This window comes from Myotis myotis, unplaced genomic scaffold (genome assembly GCF_014108235.1).
Source record: "Myotis myotis isolate mMyoMyo1 unplaced genomic scaffold, mMyoMyo1.p scaffold_m19_p_8, whole genome shotgun sequence".
Classification (NCBI taxonomy): Eukaryota; Metazoa; Chordata; class Mammalia; order Chiroptera; family Vespertilionidae; genus Myotis; species Myotis myotis.
The window spans coordinates 76,837,805-76,861,087 of record NW_023416390.1 but is presented as its reverse complement, the minus strand read 5'-3'; the positions used below and the strand labels follow the sequence as shown (position 1 = coordinate 76,861,087).

At 42.0% G+C, this 23,283-nt stretch overlaps 2 protein-coding genes across 15 annotated transcripts in view; one reads left to right on the top strand and one right to left on the bottom strand.

Annotated features, from left to right (window-relative positions):
- Positions 1-15,024, bottom strand: part of ZRANB3 (zinc finger RANBP2-type containing 3) — a 243,488-nt gene extending 228,464 nt beyond the window's left edge. The window contains exon 1 of the mRNA XM_036320667.1: positions 14,798-15,024. The gene's annotated coding sequence lies outside the window, so the exon portion shown is untranslated. The remainder of the gene's footprint in view (positions 1-14,797) is intronic.
- Positions 15,025-15,740: 716 nt separating this feature from the next.
- R3HDM1 (R3H domain containing 1) overlaps positions 15,741-23,283 on the top strand; it is a 181,934-nt gene continuing 174,391 nt past the window's right edge. For 12 of the 14 annotated variants that reach the window (XM_036318752.1, XM_036318750.1, XM_036318760.1 and 9 more), the window contains exon 1: positions 15,741-15,894. The gene's annotated coding sequence lies outside the window, so the exon portion shown is untranslated. The remainder of the gene's footprint in view (positions 15,895-23,283) is intronic. The other 2 variants (XM_036318751.1, XM_036318757.1) reach the window with 2 other exon arrangements.

The window sequence follows — 23,283 nt, the reverse complement described above, 5'->3', positions numbered from 1 at the left end:
TGAAACTGTGTTTCTTTGAGTGTAGCTTAGAGCAGGCTGCAGCAGGCGGGGAACCTTGGCGTCCTCCATCACTGGAGCAAGCAAGCCTCCTGCTCGCTCCAGCTCTGGGGCTGCCAGCCGCCATCTTTGTTGGCAGTTAATTTGCCTATCTTGCTGATTAGCCAATGGGAGGCGTAGTGAAGGTATGGTCAATTACCATGTTTTTCTATTATGAGGTAAGATTCATTATTTGTTCCACTGCTTTATGGCATACCATGTATTTTTTCACAGTATGATCTCCTTCATGAAATGCTTTCAAAAAAGCCTCTCATTTCTTTACCAACTAAATGTTGATATGCTAGAAGGACTTGGCTTCTCTCTCTCTTTATTTTATTGATTTCAGAGAAAGGAAGAGAGAAGTAGAGCCAGATAGAAACATCAATGATGAGAGAGAATCTTCCATTTGCTGCTTCCTACACACCCCACACTAGGGATCAAGCCCTCACCCAGGCATGTGCCCTGATCAGGAATCAAACCATGACATCCTAGTTCATGGGTAGATGCTCTACCACTGAGGAACACCAGCCTGATGAACTTGGCTTCTCTCTAAGAAAGAGTCCCACTTGCCCACAGGCTGTGCCCAATGCTTTACCCAGAACTCAATAATTCTTCCTTGTTATTCATTTATATGGCCTATATATTTACCATCCAGAAAAATCAGACAAAACTGTTTGAAAACATTTGTACAAGAAACTCTCGTAAGAATATAAATATAGACACACACACACACACACACACACTTCCTGACTTATAATAGGATTACAAATCAAGTTTAAAAAAGTTATAGTAAAAATGCATTGAATACTACAAGCTATAGTATCAATTGTTTGCCCTTCTAATCGCATGCATCACCACATAGTATCATACCACAGACTGCCAGCCCAGGAAAAGGTTAGAATTCAAAATTTGGAGTATGGTTTCCACACCATAGTAAAGTTAAAAATTATCTATTAAAATTGTAAGTCATTCCCCAGCTCGTTTGGCTCAGTAGATCGAGTGTAGGCCTGCGAACTGAAGGGTCCTGGGTTCGATTAAGGTCAAGGGCACATCCACTCTTGTGCTGTTGGACTGAATTATCTCTACCTAAATCCTCACTTCTTGTAGGAGACAGTGTTGCCAAAGCAGAGTGGCCAAGCTGGGAACTATTCAGGGCATTGTGATAGCTCCTGTGTTGGAGAGACAGAGAATGCACTTCTGAAATGGAATGGGAACAATAACCAGGTTAATTAAGGAGAGCTCTACTAAAGAATCTGAAGGAAGAAATGATTCTCAAAGCTGCTCTTCACAAATACTGGCATATTACACCCTCAAATATTTGTGAGAACACTGTATTTACATTGCATATAAATACATACTCGCTCACCAGAAACATTGCTTTCAATTTCACTTTGAGGAAGCATCTTATTTTGTTACTCCTACAAAATTACTCTTTTTATAACTTTCAAACCAATTTCTTACATTTAAATATATATATATAATATTACATATGATAAGATAATAGCATTAATTACTTTATTTATTGAAAAGATCTCTGCAGAGTGCCAGGCACTCATTAGGAATTGCTGATTCTCTTGAAATGATGCAGCCTCTACTTTCAAGGAGTTTACTTTGATGAGAAAGACAAACAGGTAAAGAGGTTTTACAATATGGCCTGTTAAGTGCTCTGATAATATTCTGGACAGTTTTGTGATTCACTTCATTTTAGTCTGTTATGCCCTCTATTCAGTTTCCACACAGTAGCAATAGACTTACCTGAATATTAAGGACATATGGATTGATATATAATGTTGGTGAGAAACCTTCTGATTAGAATAAACCATTATTGGAGAGGCTGGAGCTTGCCCCATTGGATGCCACTAGGGACATTTGATCATGCCTATGACGCTGTCATAATGTTTCTACTAGAAAGTAAAAGTAAAATTGGAGTGAACAGAAATGGTGATGCAAGATGGGTAAAGCACAGAATCATCAAGATGCTTTTCAAGTCTTACTAGGTTAACAATGGAACTGGAGAGATTGGGGAATGTATCTGAAATAAAGCAAACGTGACTTGCTGATGGAGTACCTGTGGAAAATGAGGGTAATGGGAAATCAAGATGTACATTTACAGCAATGAGATCATGCAAGTTACTGAGATATTAAAGACTAAGGAAAGAAATGGATTCAGGAAAACAAAAATTAATAGATCTTTTAGAAATATAAAAAGTTAGAAAAGGCTATAAAATATGAAATGCAAATGCCAAATAGGTTTGGAAATAAATACATCTGAAGAACAAAGAACAAAGCTGGATGTGTGTTATTTGGGAGTAGACATGAGATAGTAATGGGGCCACTCAACATCTGGGTCCCCTGCTATGTTTAGAAATGTCCTCACATTTCAAATCTGAATGGGAATCAGATATCACCTCCCAATAAAAAACCTGGCAATACCAGATTCTTGCATTCCCAGACTGCCTTATAGCTATTAGGTTTTCTAATCAGATAGACGCATTCTAGACTTTAATCCAGAAGGTCAAAACTCAAAGGAGCAGGGATTAAGTGAAACACATTCTGGCAAGAGTGGCAACAGCAGAAAGAGCCATGCCCACTTTCTATAAGTAATAGCAGCTAAGAAGCACTTCTCAGGGTCAAGGGTATGAGGGGTGCCAGGCTCTAGTGTGGAAAAACTGGCCAAAAGCTAAAAACAAAATTTTCAAAACACATTATATAGTCTATTATCTTTGCTTCTTTCTACAATGTAAAAAATTCTAACAAAAACTCCAAGAAAAAAAAAGTCTACTACATTGAGGTCACATTACAACTTATATGATTTATTCTATAAAGACTGAATTAGTCACTGTATTTATAAAGATAAACAATGAAAGTAAAGCCACCTTTTTTTAAGCTTTAGGAGTTAATTCTTTTTATATATTCAAGGGAAACAGTTTTTAAAAAATATATATTTTTTTGATTTTTTACAGAGAGAAAGGGAGAGGGATAGAGAGCTAGAAACATCGATGAGAGAGAAGCATTGACCAGCTGCCTCCTGCACGCCCCCCACTGGGGATGTGCCTGCAACCAAGGTGCATGCCCTTGACCGGAATCGAACCCGGGACCCTTCAGTTCCCAGGCTGACACTCTATCCAGTGAGCCAAACCGGCTAGGGCTAAAACCACTTTTGTAAAAAAAAACTGTTTTAATAGAATGGTGGATGGAGGAGAGTAGGGCAGTGGAGAATAGAGAGCAACTGCTAATGAATACTGGGTTACTTTTTAGAGTGATGAAAAATTTCTAAAATTAGATCATGCTGATGATCCCACAACTCTGAGTATATCAAAACCCACAAAATTGTAAAATGATTAAATTCTATGTTATATGAATTATATCTCAATTACACTGTTAAGAAATATATTGTGGAAAAACTCAATCAATGTAATTCTCAACAATAACAAAGTAATGTGCATGGTCATTGGACTGGGGCGAGGGACATTGGATAAAGTTCAAAATCCATTCACAGCAAAAGCTCTCTGACGCAGAAAAAATAGAAAATTTCCTTCATATGATGAAAGATTTTTACCAACCCCCTGCCCCACCCATCATCATACTTAAACTGTTGAAAGCTTTCCATGCAAGGTCAGACAATACAAAAAATGTCTACTACCTCATATTTTATTTAAAAATGGAATCAGATCTGTTGAGTAAGGCAAACGGAAAAGGAGAATGAAAAGGTGGATATAATTAACAGATGACATAACAGAATCATTTATATAGAATAAAAACAACCTATAGAAAACTTATCTACACTAATAAAAGACAAACATGCAAATTGACCATACCCTTGCTATGCCTTAAGCCACACCCACCAGCCAATCAAAACGACTATATGCAAATTAACCCAACCAAGATGGCAGCCGGCAGCCATGGAGCTGGAGCAAGCAGTAGGCTTGGTTGCCCCAATGATGGAGGAAGCCAAATTCCCACCTGCCAGGGCCGGCTCTGAGCTCCACTTAAAGGAACAAAGTTTCAATTATACAAGGTAAATGAACCTGAGATACCTGCTTTCACCTGGCCATGGCCATGGAGCTGGAGCGAGCAGGAGGCTTTCCCTACCACCCTGCCCTGGCCAGCCGGCTCTGAGCTCCTCTCTAGGCTACAAAGTTTCAATTATAGAAGGTAAATAAATCCCAGAATTCAAAAAAAGAAAGGAAATAAAGGAGAGGCTGGGAGCTTCTGTCGGTGGGGGGGGGGGAGGGGGGACTTGGCAGCCTGAAAATAGCCCTCATCCCCTCACCCGGACTGGCCAGGCACCCCAGTGGGGAACCCCACCCTAATCTGGGGTACCCTTCAGGGAAAACCAGCCGGCCCCACCTGTGCACCAGGCCTCTATCCTATATAATAAAAGGGTAATATGCAAACTGACCCTAACAGCAGAAGGACTGGGAATGACTGGTCACTATGACACACACTGACCACCAGGGGCAGACGCTCAACGCAGGAGCTTCCCCCTGGTGGTCAGTGCGCTCCCACAGGGGGAGCTATGCTCAGCCACAAGACAGTGGTGGAGGTGGGAGCCTCTCCCGCCTCCTCAGCAGCGCTAAGGATGTCAGACTGCAGCTTAGGCCTGCTCCCCGCTGACAAGTGGGCATCCCCCGAGGCCTCTCGGGCTGCCAGAGGGATGTCTGACTGCCAGCTTAGGCCCAATACCCCAGGGAGCGGGCCTAAGCCAGCAGGTGGTCATCCCCCGAGGGGTCCCTGCGAGAGGGCACAGGCCGGGCTGAGGGACTCCCCCCTAGAGTGCACAAATTTTTGTGCGCCGGGCCTCTAGTCCTATATAATAAAACCCTAATATGTAAGTAGACCGAATGGTGGAATGACTCGCGGAACGACCGGTCACTATGATGTTCACTGACCACCAGGGGGCAGACCACTCAACACAGGAGTGTCTGCATTGAGAGTCTGCCCCCCCCACCACCCCCCACCCCTGCTCCCCTCGCCCCTGAGAGGGAGGCAAACGGCACTGGTGATCGGTGGGGAGCGGGGCCGGCATTGTCCTATGCACTAAAAGGTAGCTGGTTCAAATCCTGGTTAGGACATATGACCAGCTTGTAGGTTTCATTCCCGGGTAGGGGATATGCCTCCTACTACTACGCTAGGTAATTTTAGAAAATCTGTAATTCTCAAAAACACTCAAAAAATAAATATTATTATTCTCATGTTAGGGACAAAAAAAATATTGGTGATATTTACCCTGGAACTTAGATTGGCCTAATTTAAAAGTCTGATCTTTTTTTCCCATTATGCAATACTGCCTCTTAAAATCACTCATTCAACAAATAATTATTGAGTGGCTAATATGTACCACATTGCGGCAGGTACCAGATATACAAAGATAAATTTATGTCATTGTATCCTCACCTCCCAGCCCACTCTAGGACAAAAATAAGAATTATTAACAAATAACTGCAACATAATGTAATAAGCGCTATGAAAGGGTATATTAAAAATAGCACACACAATACTCTGGTTTCTCTTCAGATCGCATAAATCTTTCGCCTTTTAAAAATAGCACACATAAGTAGCAATGTTGACTCTGTGTAACATAGCAAACAATCAAAGAAGGCTTCGTTTAGCAGAAAAAAATGCTAGCACATAGTACAGCTTGTTTAAATATTTGATGTACTCTTAAATTGAAGCTACAGGAAGAGTAGAATTTGCAGATGGAGAATCAAGATAAAATATTGCCCGGCTGGTGTGGTTCAGTGGTTGAGCATCGACCTATGAACCAGGAGGTCCACAGTTCAATTCCCGGTCAGGGCACATGCCTGGGTTGCAGACTCAACCCCCAGTCAAGGTCATGCAGGAGGCAGCTGGTCGATGATTCTCTCTCATCATTGATGTTTCTATGTCTCTCTCTCTCCCTTCCTCTCTGAAATCAATATTTAATTTTTTTAAATGTTCTAGAGAGAAAGAAGCCATATTTGCAAAAACATAAAATTTCAGAAAATCCTTAGCAGTGTAACATAGCTAAGAAATAAGATGCTTGTGATAAGTGGTAAAGAAGCAAAAATAGGCCAGATCAGGGAGGGTTTCATATGCAATGCTAAAACTGAGCTGTATTCTGCAAGAAATTGAGAGCTATTCTTGCAGTTTAATCAGGCCACTATTTTACAAACATTATCTTATCAAATCTGGAAGAATGGATCTGGAGACAGGGACAACCTTTAGACGGCTACCACAAATAGTCCAGTTAATATAATTCATAATCTCTTAGCTTCAGACTCCTATATTTAATTACCTACCTGACATTTTTGGTATCTTATAAATATTTCTAGCCTAAATGTCCAAAAACAATATCTTGATTTCTCCACCAAATTTGTGTGCTTCCTGCCCAATCTCTCAGTAATAATACAATCAAGCAAGCTACTCAGACCAGCAACCTTGGTTCATTCTTGATTTCTTCCTCTCCCTTAACCACCATATTAAATCCAATTATTATTGATTATTCCCCAAATATATCTCAAATAAATTCATTTATTTCCAGTTCCATTGCCATCACTTATCCCAAGGCATCACTGCTCAACTGGAATACTGCAATATCTCCCAACTGGGCACCCTGATATTTTCTTTAATATCAGTTGACTAGAGGCCCAGTGCACGAAAATTGTGCAGGGGGGGCGGGGGGGGGGCGTTCTCCCTCAGCCCAGCCTGTGCCCGCTCACAGTCTGGGAGCCCTCAGGGGATGTCAGACATCCTTAGCGCTGCTGCAGAGGCAGGAGAGGCTCCCACCACGGCCACTGCAGCTTCTGGCTCAACGGCGCACCCCCTGTGGGAGCACACTGACCAGCAGGTGGCAGCTCCTGCATTGAGCATTTGCCCCCTGGTGGTCAGTGCGTGTCATAGAGACTGGTCATTCCACCGTTCTGTCAATTTGCATATTAGCCTTTAGGATTTCCTCAAAGCACTTATTATAACTGGCAATTTTTAAAAATCTGTTTGCTAGAAAACTGTCTCACTCTCCTATTAGAATGCTTTCATAAAGTCAAGAACCATCAACTGTCTTGTTTATTGTTGTTTTACTTCAGTACTCTAGCATCAGCCAGGTCAATAAAATTATATTAACAATGCCCAGCACACATTTACTATGTACCAGGAACTACTTTATGTGTTTTACATATATTAAGTCATTTAATCCTCACACAGCCTGTGACATAGGTACTCTATTATCTCAATTTTACAGGAAAAAACTAAGGTACACATAGTTATCTATTCTGCCCAAGGTCAACCAAAAAGTAACTGGCAGAACCAAGAATCAAACCTAGGCAACCTGGAGACCCTCCTTTTGACCCTTAGTATCTCTTTTGGTAGAAGCTCAATAAATATTTTTTGACCAAATAAACAAGTGAGATAAAAGAGGAACAGATTTAGGAGATATGTTGAATTTGAAGTACTTAAAGAAGGCTGTAAAGCACAGTATGATAAATAGTTATAAATTGAGATAATCATTCAAAGAAGTTATCAGGTTCTTCCAGAAGCCACCTATCACATGCAAGCTGCTGTATAAAAAGCGATTATATAATTTAAAAAGTTAGATGTGCTCTTAAACTGCAACCATTTTGATCCAACTCTGTAATAAAAACATGTTTTAACAGAGCACAGAATGCCCCATTGAGCCTTGATGGTACCTATGAAAAATTCTGATTGCTAACACTAATTGAAATACTTTCCTTCCTTTATGTAGTTTCAATATCTATATAAATGTCAAGCTTGTATTTTGTTAAAATACAAAAGTACAGAGATTTATTTTTAATTTGAAAAATGAAACCAAAAATCCATCTAATAAACCATGAGAATGACAAGAAATATCTAAAAAAGAAGAGTGGAAGCACACTTTTCCTACTAGCTATCAAACCAAGTTACCAAAATTAAGAGGAGGTACAAGTAAGAAAAAAAAAAAAAAAAAGACAGAACAATGAAAGAGAACAGAGTCCAAAAAAAACCCAAGTATATGTAAATTGCAAAATTAATTGTAAAAACAAATGAAAATTTGATTAAACAATAAAGGACAACATAGACATAAAAGATGCTTAGAATCAACAGAATTCCATTAAATATAAATTGAATTAATGAGAGATCACTTTTTACAATCTGATTCATAGTATAAAAGATGGGAAATGTGCCGGGAGCCGGTCCATCCTTGCTGTTTCAAGGGACCTGGCATATATGGCATATTGTTCTTAATATGTTTGCTCACCTTCTTGGCACTATGTGTTTTAACCAAGGTCTCCTCTCTGAGAAAGGTTGTTTCCCCAGGTAGGGATTTTCCCCTGAAGTTAGGGAGGGAATAAAACCTCTTAACTAAGTGCCAGGCGGGTAATTAATCACTTTAACTACGAACAATCGTGCTTAAGCTACATAATCTTTACTCCCTGGAATGAAGATAAGAAACGCCCTAACCTTTGTAATAGAGATTGATAGGATTGGAATCAACTGGTATAAATACAGATGCAACAAGACAGCAAGACACAGAACTTAGAACTCAGAACCTAGACACAGAACCTACACAGAATCTAGAGACAGAAGAACTTCGCTGGAGAGAACATGGCAAAAGATCCTGGACTGAACCTGACTACAGAAATTGGCAAAAGAACCTGACTAGAACCTGGTGACTGAACCTGGCTGGAGAACCTGGACAGAACCTGGCTGGAGAACCTAGCGAGGGAACATGGCTACAGAACCTGGCTGGAGAACCTGGAGAACCTAGCAAGAGAACATGGACACAGAACCTGTCTGGACATGGACACAGAACCTGGCTGGAGATCCTAAGCAGAACTTCTCTGGAGATCCAGACCAGATCCTGGCTGGAGATCCTGGCTAGGCTGCTGATCAACTGAACACTGTCTCCGTGTCCTTCCTTCTTCACCGACTCCGTCCACGCCTTTGGGGACCCCTGGACCTGCTGGGGCAGGACCCCGGCAGGAAATGGGTGCTCTCAAACACTGTAAATAGGAAAAAAAATGGGCACAAACTTTTGAAAAGAGTAATTTAGGAATTGGAGTATTTACGACTAAGTAATCCTATTTCTAAAAAGTTGTATTTAAGGAATAGTTGGATAAGCATACTAACATGGAGATGACAACAGTATTACTTTTAAAAGTTACTAAATGACCCAAGAATCCAAATTTTGGGTATTATATATCCAAAAGAATTAATAATCTTTTAAAAATATATATATATTTTATTGATTTTTTACAGAGAGGAAGGAAGAGAGAGAGTTAGAAACATCGATGAGAGAGAAACATCAATCAGCTGCATCCTGCACACCTCCTACTGGGGATGTGCCCGCAACCAAGGTACATGCCCTAGACCGGAATCAAACCTGGGATCTTTCAGTCCGCAGGCCAATGCTCTATCCATTGAGCCAAAACAGTTAGGGCAGAATTAATAATCTTAAAGAGATATTTGCACATCCATGCTCACTGAATTCTCCTATATAATAAAAGGAAAATATGCAAATTGACCCTACCAGCAGAACTACCAGAAATGACTGGTTGCTATGACGTGCACTGACCACCAGGAGACAGACGCTCAATGCAGGAGTTGCCCCCTGGTTGTCAGTGCGCTTCCACAGGGGGGGCGCTGCTCAGCCAGAAGCCACCACATGGCTGGCCAGCGCAGCGGCGGTGACAGGAGCCTCTCCCGCCTCTGTGGCCAGCCCTAAGGATTTCCAACTTATGGCTTAGGCCCGGGCCTAAGCCATTAGACAGACATCCCCTAAGGGCTCCTGGGCTGCCAGAGGGATATCTGACTGCCAGCTTAGGCCCAATCTCCGGGAAGTGGGCCTAAGCCAGCAGGTGGACATCCCCCAAGGGCTCCCAGACTACTAGAGGGTGCAGGCTGTGCTGAGGGAATCCCACCCCCCCCCCCGAAGTGCACAAATTTTTATGCACCAGGCCTCTAGTTACTCATAATAACAAGTGGTGGAAAAAATCTAAATGTCCATTGGCAGATGAATGGATAAATAAAATACAATGAACTATTATTCAGTCTTAAAAAAAATTCTGTCATATTTTACAACATGGATGAACCTTGAGTACATGATACTATGTAAAATAAGACAGTTACAGGACAAATACTGCATGATTCCATTTACCTATTTATTTATATTTTTTTAAAAAAAATTTTAATAGCCAGAACCGGTTTGGCTCGGTGGATGGGGCTTCGGCCTGCGGACTCGAGGGTCCCGGGTTCGATTCTGGTCAAGGGCATGTGCCTTGGTTGCGGGCACATCCCCGGTGGGGGGTGTGCAGGAGGCAGCTGATCCATGTTTCTCTCTCATGGATGTTTCTGGCTCTCTATCCCTCTCCCTTCCTCTCTGTGAGAAATCAATGAAATATGTTAAAAAAAAAAAATTTTAATATATATTTTATTGATTTTTTACAGAGAGGAAAGGAGAGGGATAGAGAGAAACATCGATGAGTGAGAAACATTAATCAGCTGCCTCCTGCACGCCCCCTACTGGGGATGGGCCCAAAGCCAAGGTACATGCCCTTGACCGGAATCGAACCTGGGACCCTTGAGTCCACAGGCCGATGCTCTATCCACTGAGCAAATCGGTTAGGGCATGATTCCATTTATATGAGGTATCTAAAGTAGTCAAACTCTTAGAATCAAAGTAGAATAGTGGTTGCCAGGAGCTGTAGGAGGGTAAAAGGGGAGTTGTTGTTCAATGAGCAGAGTTTCAGTTTTGTAAGATGAAAAAGTTCCAGAAATCTGTTGCCTGACAGGTGCATACACTTAACACAACTGTATTATATACACTGGGGAGAGCAGAGTTGGTGGGGCAAAGTGGAGGTGGAGGTTAGGGGGAAGGGGGGACATCTGTAACAATATAACATGGTTAAGATGGTAAATTTTATGTTTTTTTTAGAATGAAAAAAAAATCAATAAAAATATCAATATCCATTACCTGGGAACTGATCATATTAGAAACATACAGTGAAATACCAGATAGCCATAAAAAATTATAATATCAATATTTATTCAGTCATATCCACAGCCTATTGTAAGTTAAAAAAAAGTTTACAGGTCAGCATTTGAGATCTTGCTTTCTAGCATATGTTGTCAGTTTGGCTCAAATAAACTCTTACAAAGTTTTAAAAAAATTTTTTTTACAAAATAGCAAAGTAGTATGATACCATACATACATGTCTGCACCTATAAGAGGGAGATATCTGTAAGGATATTCACCAAAATATAACAGTGATATCTCTGGGTACTAAGATCACAGATTACCTTTATTTTCCTTTGTTTTTAAGTACAATGAATATGTATTTTATGAGTGGCAAAGGATAGTTCACAAGAAGAAGGGACTGCCACCATTGGTTCCAGAATGCTGGGGTGGAATTTTACATTTCTCTCATTATGTATCTGGCATATATTGGGAGATTAATAATTATTTGAGAGGCAGGATGAGCAGTGGTCAAGAGCTCAGTAATGAGACAGACCTGGATTTGAATCTCAGCTCCAAAATTTATTGGTCAAGGACTTCAAGTCTTATTGAACTTCACTGAGTCCCAATTTCTTCAACTATAAATATCACGTAACAATACTTATAGAATTGCAGGGAACATTTTACATAAACCACTTTAACATCATTCCCGGCTCAGAGGAAACTCTCAATAAAATGCTGGCTGTCATTACCACTTATTAACTTGATTTACACTGGAAGAGCTCACAAAACAAGAACTAATCATCTATAGAAGTCTATACTTCTAAATATACTAAAATTCCAACTGCATTAAAAAAAGAGAGACAACACTGTTTGGCTGAAAGGTATGGTTATATCCCTATTTCTAGAAGCATCCTATCTAATAAAAGAGAAACATGGTAATTAGCCATACATCCGCTACCCTTCCCATTGGATAATCAGGGCGATATGCAAATTAACTGCCAGCCAAGATGGCGGACAGCCGCCAGGCAGCTTGAAGGTAACATGAGGCTTGCTTGCTTCAGTGACAGAGGACTCCAACGTTCCCCACCTGCCACTGCTGGCCTCTCAGCTTGCAGTTTGAAACATTGTTACAAATATAGAAGCTAAACAAAACCCCAGAAACCTGCTTTCAGCCAGCCGGGATCTCAGAGCTGGAGTTGATACAGTTTTTCGATTATAGAACCCAAACAAACCAGATACCTGCGTTCAGCAGCAGAGGCCTCAGAGCTGGAGCCAGAGGTAAAGCTGGCCCAGAATAAAAAAAAAGAAAAAGAAAAGAAGGAGCAGTTGGGAGCTTCAGTCACCCGCCAGCCTGAAAACAGCCCTCAGCCCCTCACCCAGACTGGCCAGGCACCCCAGTGGGGACCCCCACCCTGAAGGGTGTGTGACCAGCTGCAAACAGCCATCATCCCCTCACCCAGGCTGGCCAGGCACCCCAGTGGGGACCCCCACCCTGATCCAGGACACCCTTCAGGGCAAACCAGCCGGCCGCACACATGCACCAAGCCTCTATCCTATATAGTAAAAGGGTAATATGCCTCCTGGCACCGGGATCAGCGTGACAGGGGGCAGCGCCCAAACCCCCAGATCGCCCTGCGGCTCTGTGTGTGACAGGGGGCAGGGCCACAACCTCCCTATCCGCCCTGCTCTGTGCCTGATAGGGAGGAGCTCCCCAACCCCCTGATCGCCCTGCGGCTCTGTGTGTGACAGGGTGAGTCGCCCCAACCCCTCCTCCATGGGCCCTGCTATGTGTGTGATGGGGTAGAGCCATAACCTCCCCATCAGCCCTGCCCTGAGTGTGAGAGTGGTGGCGCCCCAACCCCCTGATCAGCCCTGCTCTGTGGGTGATAGAGGGCGGCTCCCCAACACCTCCCCCCACGGGCCCTGCTCTGTGTGTGATGTGGTAGAGCCATAACCTCCCCATCGGCCCTGCCATGAGTGTGACAGTGGCGGCGCCCCAACCCCTGATCTGCCCTGCTCTGTGTGTGACAGGGGGCGGTGCCCCAACTCCCCTATTGGCCCTGCTCTGTGCGTGACAGGGGGGAGCTCCCCAACCCCTTGATGGGCCCTGCTCTGTGCGTGACAGGGGGCAGCGCCCGAACCCCGATTGGCCCTGCTCTGTGTGTGACAGGGGGTGCCGCCGCACCTCCCCATCGACCCTGCCTTGAGTGTGACAGGGGGCGGTGCCCCAACCCCCCAATCGGCCCTACCCTGAGCGTGACTGAGGGTGGCATCGCAACCTCCCGATCCGCCCTGCTCTGTGCATGACAGGGGGCGGTGCCCCAACTCCCCAGTCGGCCCTGCTCTGAGCCCGACCAGGGGTTGCACCTAGGGATTGGGCCTGCCCTCTGCCACCTGGGAGCAGGCCTAAGCCAGCGGGTCGTTATCTCCCGAGGGGTCCCAGACTGCGAGAGGGCACAGGCTGGACTGAGGGACTCCCCCCCCCCCCCCCCCGCCCTCCTAGTGCACAAATTTCTGTGCACCAGGCCTCTAGTTAACTATAAAATTTACCATCTAGTTGGTGCATAAACAACTTATGAGTATTAGACAAAGACTTTTTAGTGCTTCAGTTAAAAAAAAGGGGAGAAAATATGCTTACTTTAATACACAGGTAGAATGGAAAGAGGTGACAGAATGAATACACAAAACATGACTAATGAAAACTTGATTTAGAGAGATTAAAAAATTAGTAGCCTGGCCGATGTGGCTCAGTGGTTGAGCACAGACCCATGAACCAAGAGGTCATGGTTGGATTCCTGGTCAGGACACATGCCTGGGTGTCTGGCTCCATCACCAGTAGGAGGCGTGCAGGAGGCAGCCTACTCCTGATTTTCTCTCATCATGGATGTTTCTAGCTCTCCCTCTACCTTCCTCTCTGAAATAATTTTTTAAAAATATTAAACAAAACATTACCTCTAATTTTCTTTGGCCTTTGTCTTCCTCACTACTTTTGGACAAAGAAGAATGCCTGTCTTTTTGGCACTGCTTTATCCCCAAAGGCTGGTATAGTGCCTAATACAGTATAAGTGCTAAATAAATATTTACAAGATTGTTTATAAAAGTAAGTCTCAATGAGACCCTGGGGAAAACTTAGAATTTATCTGAGAAAGTCTTAGTCAAATGATAGAGAAATGAGTTTAGTCTTGGGGAGGAAAAATCTTCTCTTTCCTCCTGCGTCTTCTTAATTCAATGAATTTCCCAAGGTAACTCAAAGGAAACGTCAAACAGCAAAAAATACACTCAATTTTGCATCCGAAGCGGGGCATAAACCAGAGCCTAATGTGCTAAAATTAGGCTATGGGCTCCAAAGTACATAAATATCTTTATTCATCAGTGTATTACAGTTGGACCTGTCGCCACGTGTATGCTTTACTCAGCGACAACAAGGTAAAGTCACCATTTTTTAGGATCAATCCTGAACCCTTCTGGAACATTTTTCCTTTGAACTAGTCTTCAGACGTTTGTAAAAGTGGAAGGAGTTAGCTCAGAACTTCAGAGCCGGTTTTTTCGTCAAACTGATGGCATTAAGCCGTGCGTACCGACAGCGGCTAAAGGCATTAGAGGCCCCCACAACAAATAAATGCGTGCAATAGTGAGCAAGTCCAAACACAAGAAAAATGGGACTCTGGGATTGAAGGCTGGGTTTAGAGAGGCATTATGGACTTAGGAACTACCCCTACCCCATCTCACCCACTCTTTCTTAAAATGCAATTAAATTACGTTCCATTTTCTATTTCTCACGCAAGAAACTACCGACTTGCCCGCCATCCCACTCCCAGACGGCCACACCTGGTGTATTCGCTGAAGAATCTCCAACTCCCGCCACACGTTTGGCTTGTATCCGCCCAAAGCGGAAGTGACTTCAAAGGGGCAAACTGAAAGTAGCAGTTCAAACACCAGGAATCGACACCAGCTATGGTGTTTTGAGAAAACTCTGCTCTACCTTGCTCTTCTATCCCTTATCTCTTCCGTTACAGCGGTGAAACCGATTCACTGCAGGCTCAAGTCAACTAGCTCTCCTCCCCAAACTCCAAATTATTCAAAAGTTTGTCCCTTCTTATTGGTCAAGGAGGCGACCTGGATCCCTCCCCAAAACTACAATTCCCGTCAGGCTGCCGAGGGAAGTAAACTGAGAAAAGGATTGAGCGGGAGCAAAGCATGTTGGGAAGTGTAGTTCGCTCTTCTAGATCATGAAGGGCAATCACCCCGCCTTCCTTAGAGAAACCAGGTGTTCGGCTTAGAACCCGTTAGCGCTAAGGGGAGGAGTCAAGCTTTTAAGCAGCGTTCCTCTCATCTCCCCACATGGAGGATGAAAATTTTATTTTACTCCTACAAAGCATTATAAATGCTCCTTGAAAAAATGGTTGTCTTTCCAATATCTCCAGGTCAGGGAAAACTCCCACAACTCCCCCACCTCAGGCTCCAACTCGTGGGAAAAGGTGGCTCTTTTTCAAGTGGGCAAAATGGCTGTCCTCTTAGTTTTTCCATTGGTTACCCTTTGCGTCCTTCAAGGGCGGATACTAATCTCCGATTGGTCCCTTGTCCCTTGAGGGTGGAGGAAGACTTGGCACGGTTCTCCCGCGGCCCAGGAGGAGATAAAGGGGTGGAGGGAAGGCCGTTTGTCTAGGCGTGATTGGATGATCATCATGTCACTCCGAGGGTATGCAGCCTATGATTTGTCGACTGCCCTCAAAGAGAACAAATAGGCGGAGCTAGTACGTGGTGGGAAGGGGCGGGTTCTGCCAGCCGCGGCTGCCGCTGGAGCCGGTGTCCGGGCTGGTGATGGGGTTAATTCCCTTTCGTAAGACTCTGACTTGCACCCACCCAGCCCCGCCGCCGCCCCGCCGCGCCGCGCTCCAACCGCCTCCTCCTCCTCAGTAACGCGGGTAAGTGATGCCGTCCCCTCCCCCTTCCAGTTCCCCGGGAATAACGCGCCTCGCTCCCCTCCCCCGCCGGCCAACCGGTAGCGCTAACGGAGAAGGAGGCAGGCTGGGGAGAGATGTGGTGTGTGAGAGAGAAGGTGGCCTTCCCCACCGAGCCGTCGGCCTCCAGCCAGGCCCCGCCGAGGTGCCTGATGCCAGCCCACCAGCAGGTCGGGTTCCGAGGGAGCCCGGCTCTCCCGGCCCGCCGCTGCGGGTGCAGCTGCATCCACTACCTGCTGCCCACCGCCCCCAACCGGGGGCCATGTGAAAAGCAAACCCCTCGAGGCCTAGCGGAGGAGGCAGGGGAAAGGTTCCCTCGTCCCTGCCATGGCTGCTACCGCGGCCCTTGCAGCCCCGGAGGCTCGGGAACCAGCCGCAGCAGGCCTGCCGGGAACGGGTGCCGCGCGTGGTTCTCTCTGGCGCCGCCGCCGCTGCCCCCGGCTGCCCGGCCCGCCCCATGGCCGCGGACCCCGGCCTGGCGCCGCGAGAATGTTTAGACAGCAGAGAAGGCATTTGGTGAAGTGTCGGTACATCTTGCCTGTAGTGCCAGGACAAGCACAATGGGGAGATCGAAAAGAAAGTTGAATGACTGTCAGTGCCCCGCACTCCGGGGATCAGATTTACACGCGTTATGGCTGAGCCATAGGATGTCCCCCGAAGCCCGGTGTGTGTGAAGTTTTTTGTCGTTCTCTTTTTTATGTTCCTGGGTGCGAAGGTGCCTCTGTTCTTTGACCTTGCTTTCTTAGAGAAACTTCGATTGTTGAGGCTATCATGCCTCGTGTCTAGTTGACCCGGGATAGCAAGTCAACTAAGTAAAAGGTGAAGAGGTACTTTGTAAAAGAGTAAGGCGTAGTAAATAATAACAGATGATTTTTTTCTAATAAGATTGTCTAACAGAAAAGAAAATTGTGTGTGTGATATATATATATACATATATGGTTTTGCCTAATTGTAATTCTGAAGAAACCCTTTGCTTTTAGCTTAAATGTCATTGATTAAAAGAACTTTTAGGTAATGAAAGGATAAAGTCAAACGGGAAGCCCACCTATGTATAATATTTGAAATAGTAAGACCGATGTCATATTTAATATAGTAGGATTCTGGTGTGATTAGAGTAAGTGGACACACCTAAGTTTAACAAAAGTTGGCATATTTGGCCATATTTGAGGCCAAATAGCTTCTTCTCACACATTGAGTACTCATCTTTTCACTCCTTGCTTTTTTGCCTGGGTAAATATGTCTTCGAACAGTGGATTCTATAATTTATCGTAGACATGTCTGTAATGAGTGGTAAAATTCTAGGCCTACTTCTGAGGCTTATTACCAGCATAAACTTGGGTTCTGAAGAAATATCTGAGTTTTGACTAAATGTTACACAATATTTTCAGTGTTTTGAGAAAATTATACTGGTTTAATGATCTTCCATATTCCATAATTAATACACCTAGATACAGAATTGGCATAGATCCCTAGTCAGGGCCTGGGAGAAATTTGGATATGTTACACTTTTAAAAACGGAATGCATAAACTCTGAAAGGTAAGGCCCCTCAGTTCCCCACGAAGTAGGCACAGCGTACATAGCTCAGCCTCGCATTTTCTAAAACTTGTGGGTTAACTAATAAATTATATAATCGATGCTTTCAGATCTCATGTGCCTTATGTACAGAGAAGGGCTGATAAAAATATAGGAGGCTTCTGCATTCTCTTGCTAGCGGTGGGACTCTTCTATGAGCCTCAGTTCAGTTTCCTCATCTGCAAAATGGGGGTGGTAATCTTAACTCATGGAGTTGTGAAGTCTAGAGATAAAGTAGCATGGTGCCTAACACATAGTATTTATGATTAAATATTAACTGTTGCTATTTTCATGCATACTAAGAGAATAAAATTTTTTTCATTCACACTAGGTGTTGCAGCCTCAGAAATGTTCTGTTAGTGAGGAGTACTGTGGGGGTTTTCATTATAAAGTGACTTAAATGGCAGTTTGCAGCTCACCATTTTCTTTTATACAGCATATATTTTATTATTGATTTCAGAGAAGAAGGGAGAGGGAGAGAGAGAGAGAGAGAAACATCAATGATGAGAGAGACGCATTGATCGGATGCTTCCTGCATGCCCCACACTAGGGATTGAGCCCGCAATCTGGGCATGTGCCCTGACCTGTAATCAATCATAGTGACCTCCTGGTTCATAGGTCAATGCTCAACCACTGAGCCACACCACCTGGGCTGCAGCTAGCCATTTTCAAAGTTAAAGCTATGTGAGAAATTGATTATCCCATACAGTGTCCTTGGAGTTTGTACAGTTGGACAAATTTAAGGTTAGCATGAAAACAATTTTATTATGAAGTCTTCTGACAGTAATGTCTGGCCAGGGCTCAAGGCAGCTGCACCTTATGCTGACTAGTGAGCTGAGGGACATAATGTTATGGCAGACTTCCCAACTTATTGAACCCAGTACAGTTGGATGCTTCTTCAAGAGACTTACATGACAATCGCAGTAGAAAATTTTATGAAATTGAAATAAGCTTTTTCAAGTTATTATGCAGAAGGTAAGCATTATCATGCTTTGCCAAGTAATAAAAGAGATTTTCTTGTACTTGCCCTTTAGAATAGCTGATTATACCCATTTGAGTTAATGTTAATTCCTCAAAATAAAGAAGCACTGAAAGTTGATGTTTTATTTTTTCCATTCTTGAAAATGTTACAATAATAAACATTGTTGCTACTTGATTTAGGAAATTTCACTCTCATGATATTTTGTAAATATGTTGGGCAGTCTGTGTCAGAGGTGTGGTTGCAAATGGCAGTTAAATAGTTCTTACAGCTCCAAACCACAGAATCAATACTCTTGTCTTTATAGTGACACCTGCATACAGTGATAACTTATTTTTTATAACTTAAGATAACTAAACAAGATAGTTATCTTAAAGAGAAAGGAGTGTGTCAGTTTCTTCTCCATATAATAGTAACCTTTTTTAAAAAAAGGTAAAATAATCTCCCAATTAATCTCTGAATTCTGATAATGTTTACTGATAGTACAGACATGTGCAAAAATCAAAGAAAATTTTAAGTTAACTTTGCTTCTCAATAAGTATATGTTATATAATTAAGCAAATTAGCTTGTTCCTGATAAAAGTGTGAACATGTGTATTTTTCCAGAATTCAATTCAATTAGTTATTACCTGATGGTTGAAATGAGATGTTATTTAATCTGGGGTCAAAGCTAGTTCTCTACCTAATTTTCAAGTAGTTTTTCTTTTTATTCCCAGGTTTTATCCTTTAATATTTTCCCTTTTCTTACCTTCTTGGTCTCCACACATGCCTATTAACTTAAATTTTTTTTCCCATTTGAATGCCTACACTTTATGATTGGTGTTATTCTTTCTGTACCTTCTAAAATGTAAATTTGTGACTTTAAAAAAAAATTTACTTATAAGCTCACTGCTAGGCAAGTTGTAAGGTTTTAAGCCTTATTTCAAGATATTAGACCACATAGTATATTCAAATTACTGTTTTTATAGCCTTCTTGACTAATGTTTTCATCTACAACTCCTTGACACTACTTCCTCTCCAAAAGAAATTAATCATGGGAAATAAACTACATTTGTTTTTATTCTTGATCTTTCTTCTTGAAAGACAATAATTTGATATTGTCTTGTCTAAGAGTTTAAAGTACTATAATTTGATTTCTTCCAACTTTAGTTTGATCAGTGATGGATATAAATTATTTTTGTGAGGTAGTTGTACAATTAACTTTACTAACCTATCTTATACATGAAAGAAGTCCCATAACTGGTACAAAATATCACCTTACAGTATAAGATGGAAGTTTAACTAACTGCAAATTTACCTTGCTGCATTAGCCCCCACTGGAAAGGGAAGCTTTGGGATTTAATTTCAATGTGGGAAGGGGAAAAAAAATCTCTGTATATGTATGCAAAGCTATGGCTTAAATGAACATAAAGCCCTCATTTTAAAATTCCTCTTGGGAAAGAAGCTTGGTTATTATAGAATAACTATGTTTAAAACAAGTATCTTTTTATTGGCAACAACTCAAATGCCCTTCAGTCAGTGAATGGTTAAACAAAGTGCTATATTTATAATATGGAATACTATGCAGCAATAAAAAGGAACAAACCACTGCTACATGTAGCAACCATGTGGTTCTATTTATATAACGTTCTTAAAACGACAAAATTATAGAGATGGAGAACAGATTAGTGGTTGCCAGGCATTAGAATGGTGTTGGGGGAGTAGGATGGTTGTGACTGTAAAGCAGTAGCATGAGGGATCTTTGTGGTAATAGAATAGTCTGTATCTTGATTGTGATGATGATACATAAATCTATACAGGTGGTAAAATTGCATAGAGAAAAACACACAAATGAGTGCATTTAAAACTGGAAAATCTGAATAAGGTGTAAATATCAATGTCAATCCTGGTTTTGATATTAAACTATACCTAAGTAATGTTATTGGGGGAAACTGGATGAGTTATACATAGGACTTGCTATACTATTTTATTCAACTTCCTATCAATATGATTATTTAAAAATTAGAAAGTCAAGTACAAAAAATAGCCATTACTTATTATGTATGTTCCTGTATGGTATTCAAGAAAAGAGGGTCTGTTATAACAAATATTCTTTGCAAAACACTGTTCTTACATTTCATATTGTTCCTTTGTGTTATTTTTTACTGTCATGTTCCCATGTATCTGAGCACAGTGGAAATACCCCTACATCAAACATGTCCAAGATGCAATTTCCATTTTCATTTTATATGCTTTATTTGCCCTAAATGCCAATTCTTTTTTCATTCTTCTTTTATTAGGCCTTGTTGCCCTTTCACTGTCCAATCGCTTATCATATAAGCTAAAAAGAATCTGATATCGATCATCTATATTGTTCATTTTTCAGTTGCTATAAGGCTTGTGCATTTTGAGCAAGTTCTTGTTGGGAGAGAAATCAGGCAGATAATTTAGCCTTTTCCTGAACTATTCTAGTGACAGAGCTGCATTCCTAAAGGACTTGGTTACATTTCCTTGTTTCGAGGTCTTCATTTAACAGAAACACATACACACACACACACACACACACACACACACACACACACACACTCTCTTAATGTAGGAAGGGAGGGCATAGAGAAGAGGAGATCTAACTGATCCCAGACACAATTAAAATCTATCTATCTTTCCTAATAATAGACAAACATGTAAATTAACCTCCCTCCACTACGCTCACCAGCCAATCAGAAGAGTATGCAAATTAACCCAACAAAGATGGTGGTTAATTTTCATACATAGGGGCGAAGCGGTGGAGCGAAGACTGAAGGCTCTGTCTAGAGCCCGAAGACTGAAGGCTCCAGACAGAGCAAAGGCCTGGGTCCCGGGTGCTGGAGGAAAACCAGTGCCGGCAGCCAGGGGTAGGGTAGGCTATTGCATGAATCTCTTCGTGCAACGGGTCTCTAGTATATATAAAAGCCTGAGCGACTGCAGGACCTGTCGACTGGTTGCTATGATGTGCACTGACCACCAGGGGGCAGACGCTTAACGCAGTAGCTGCCCCCTGGTGGTCAGTGTGTTCTCACAGAGGGAGGCCACTCAGCTGACCAATGGGTGCCAGATGCAGGGCTCACTGGGAAGAAATGTTTTGAAGGACAGTTTTAAACCTGTTTTCAAATCATTTGGATAATAAGATGATTTGAGAGAAATGATGCTCAAACTTAACTGATTTTACTCTAGTAATTCCGCCAATTTCTGTGTCTTACTATTCAATATGCTGAAAAAATTGTAAACATTTTCTTTACTGGGATAGAAAACTGAGCCAGTGTGGAACTTATTACATTTCTAAAATTAACTTTTTGAAAAGTCTGTATTTATAAAAAGATTTTTTTAAAAAAAATCAGTGCATTCAATAACAAACAGTGCATTGGATCTATAACTGATTATCACTCCCTTATCTAGTGTTTTATTACCAGGATTCATGAGTCTCTTAAGATAACTAGAATGTTCGTAGCACCAGAAGTCAAATGGAGTCTTTTCTATGCTTTCACCAATTTAACAAAATCATGTCACATTGTTTTGTAATATGTTAGAGCATAGATATCCTGTAATTTTTTTCACTTTTCCTGGAAATTTTGTCTTTCTTTTTTTCTGATTTACAAACAGTAATGCATCATTGACATATCCTCAGAGTTATTCAGTCTGTTTCATAGAGGCCTCTTTCCCTAAAAAGTTTTCACTTGGATTCTTGTGTCCTACTCTCATCCTAGGACTTCCCTTCACAGCCTTCCTACCTTAAATCATCTGTTTGCTGAATACTGTGGATACTTACTCTTGCTAGTAGGGAATAGCCTGAGATATTTTCCCAAGAAAGGTTGTGTATGAAGTAAACCTTTTGAAACCTTATATGTCTGAAGTCTTTATTCTGCCATCATACTTGACTGATAGTATAGAACAGTGATTCTCAACCTTTTTCAACTCACAGCACACATAAAGTAACTGCTAAAATTCCATGGCACACCAAAAAATATGTTTTTTACCCCTCTGACAAAAAAATAAGTGTAATTTTGATTGATTTACAAAAAATTAATAATAATAGTAATTATTTAACCTTTTCACTCCAAAGTGACATTTTAAAAAATCAAATGCCTGTACTTCTACATAAGGATTTCTTATACCAACAGTTAACCAATCAGACGCAACCTTGCTATGCGACGACATGACTAATAAGGTGCAACTCTATCATATGACATATATTTATAGACATAGCATGCACACCTCACAGCCATTGTTGTGTTGACTTTTTATTTAACAATCTAAGGGAAATGCTGTCAGTGCTCCTGACTAAATAGTCAGCTATTGCATGTTGTAAAAATTCTTGCTGCATACTCGTTGAAAATCACTGGTGTAGAATGTTAAGTTCAAAATCATTTTCCCATTCTACTTAGACATATCACTGGTGTTTTCTAGCATCTGCATTGCTTTTGTGAGATCTGCTGAAATTTCCCAAGCATACACAAAATTTGATCTATTACTAAATTCTGTGTTTATTAACATTTTGCTCTTTTTGCTCTATCCCATATCTATCCACCCATTTTTTATGCATTTCAAAATAAATTTCAAGGGTCATTGTACTTCATTCTTGAACACTTTGGCACATATAATTGACTAGAGTTCAATATTTAGTTACTTTTTTATAGGTAGACTAGAGGCCTGGTGCACAAAAATTTGTGCACTCGGGGGTTAGGGGGTCCCTCAGCCTGGCCTATGCCCTCTCGCAGTCTGGGACCCCTCAGGGGATGACCACCTGCTGGCTTAGGCCCGCTCCCCGGGGGATTGGGCCTCCTTA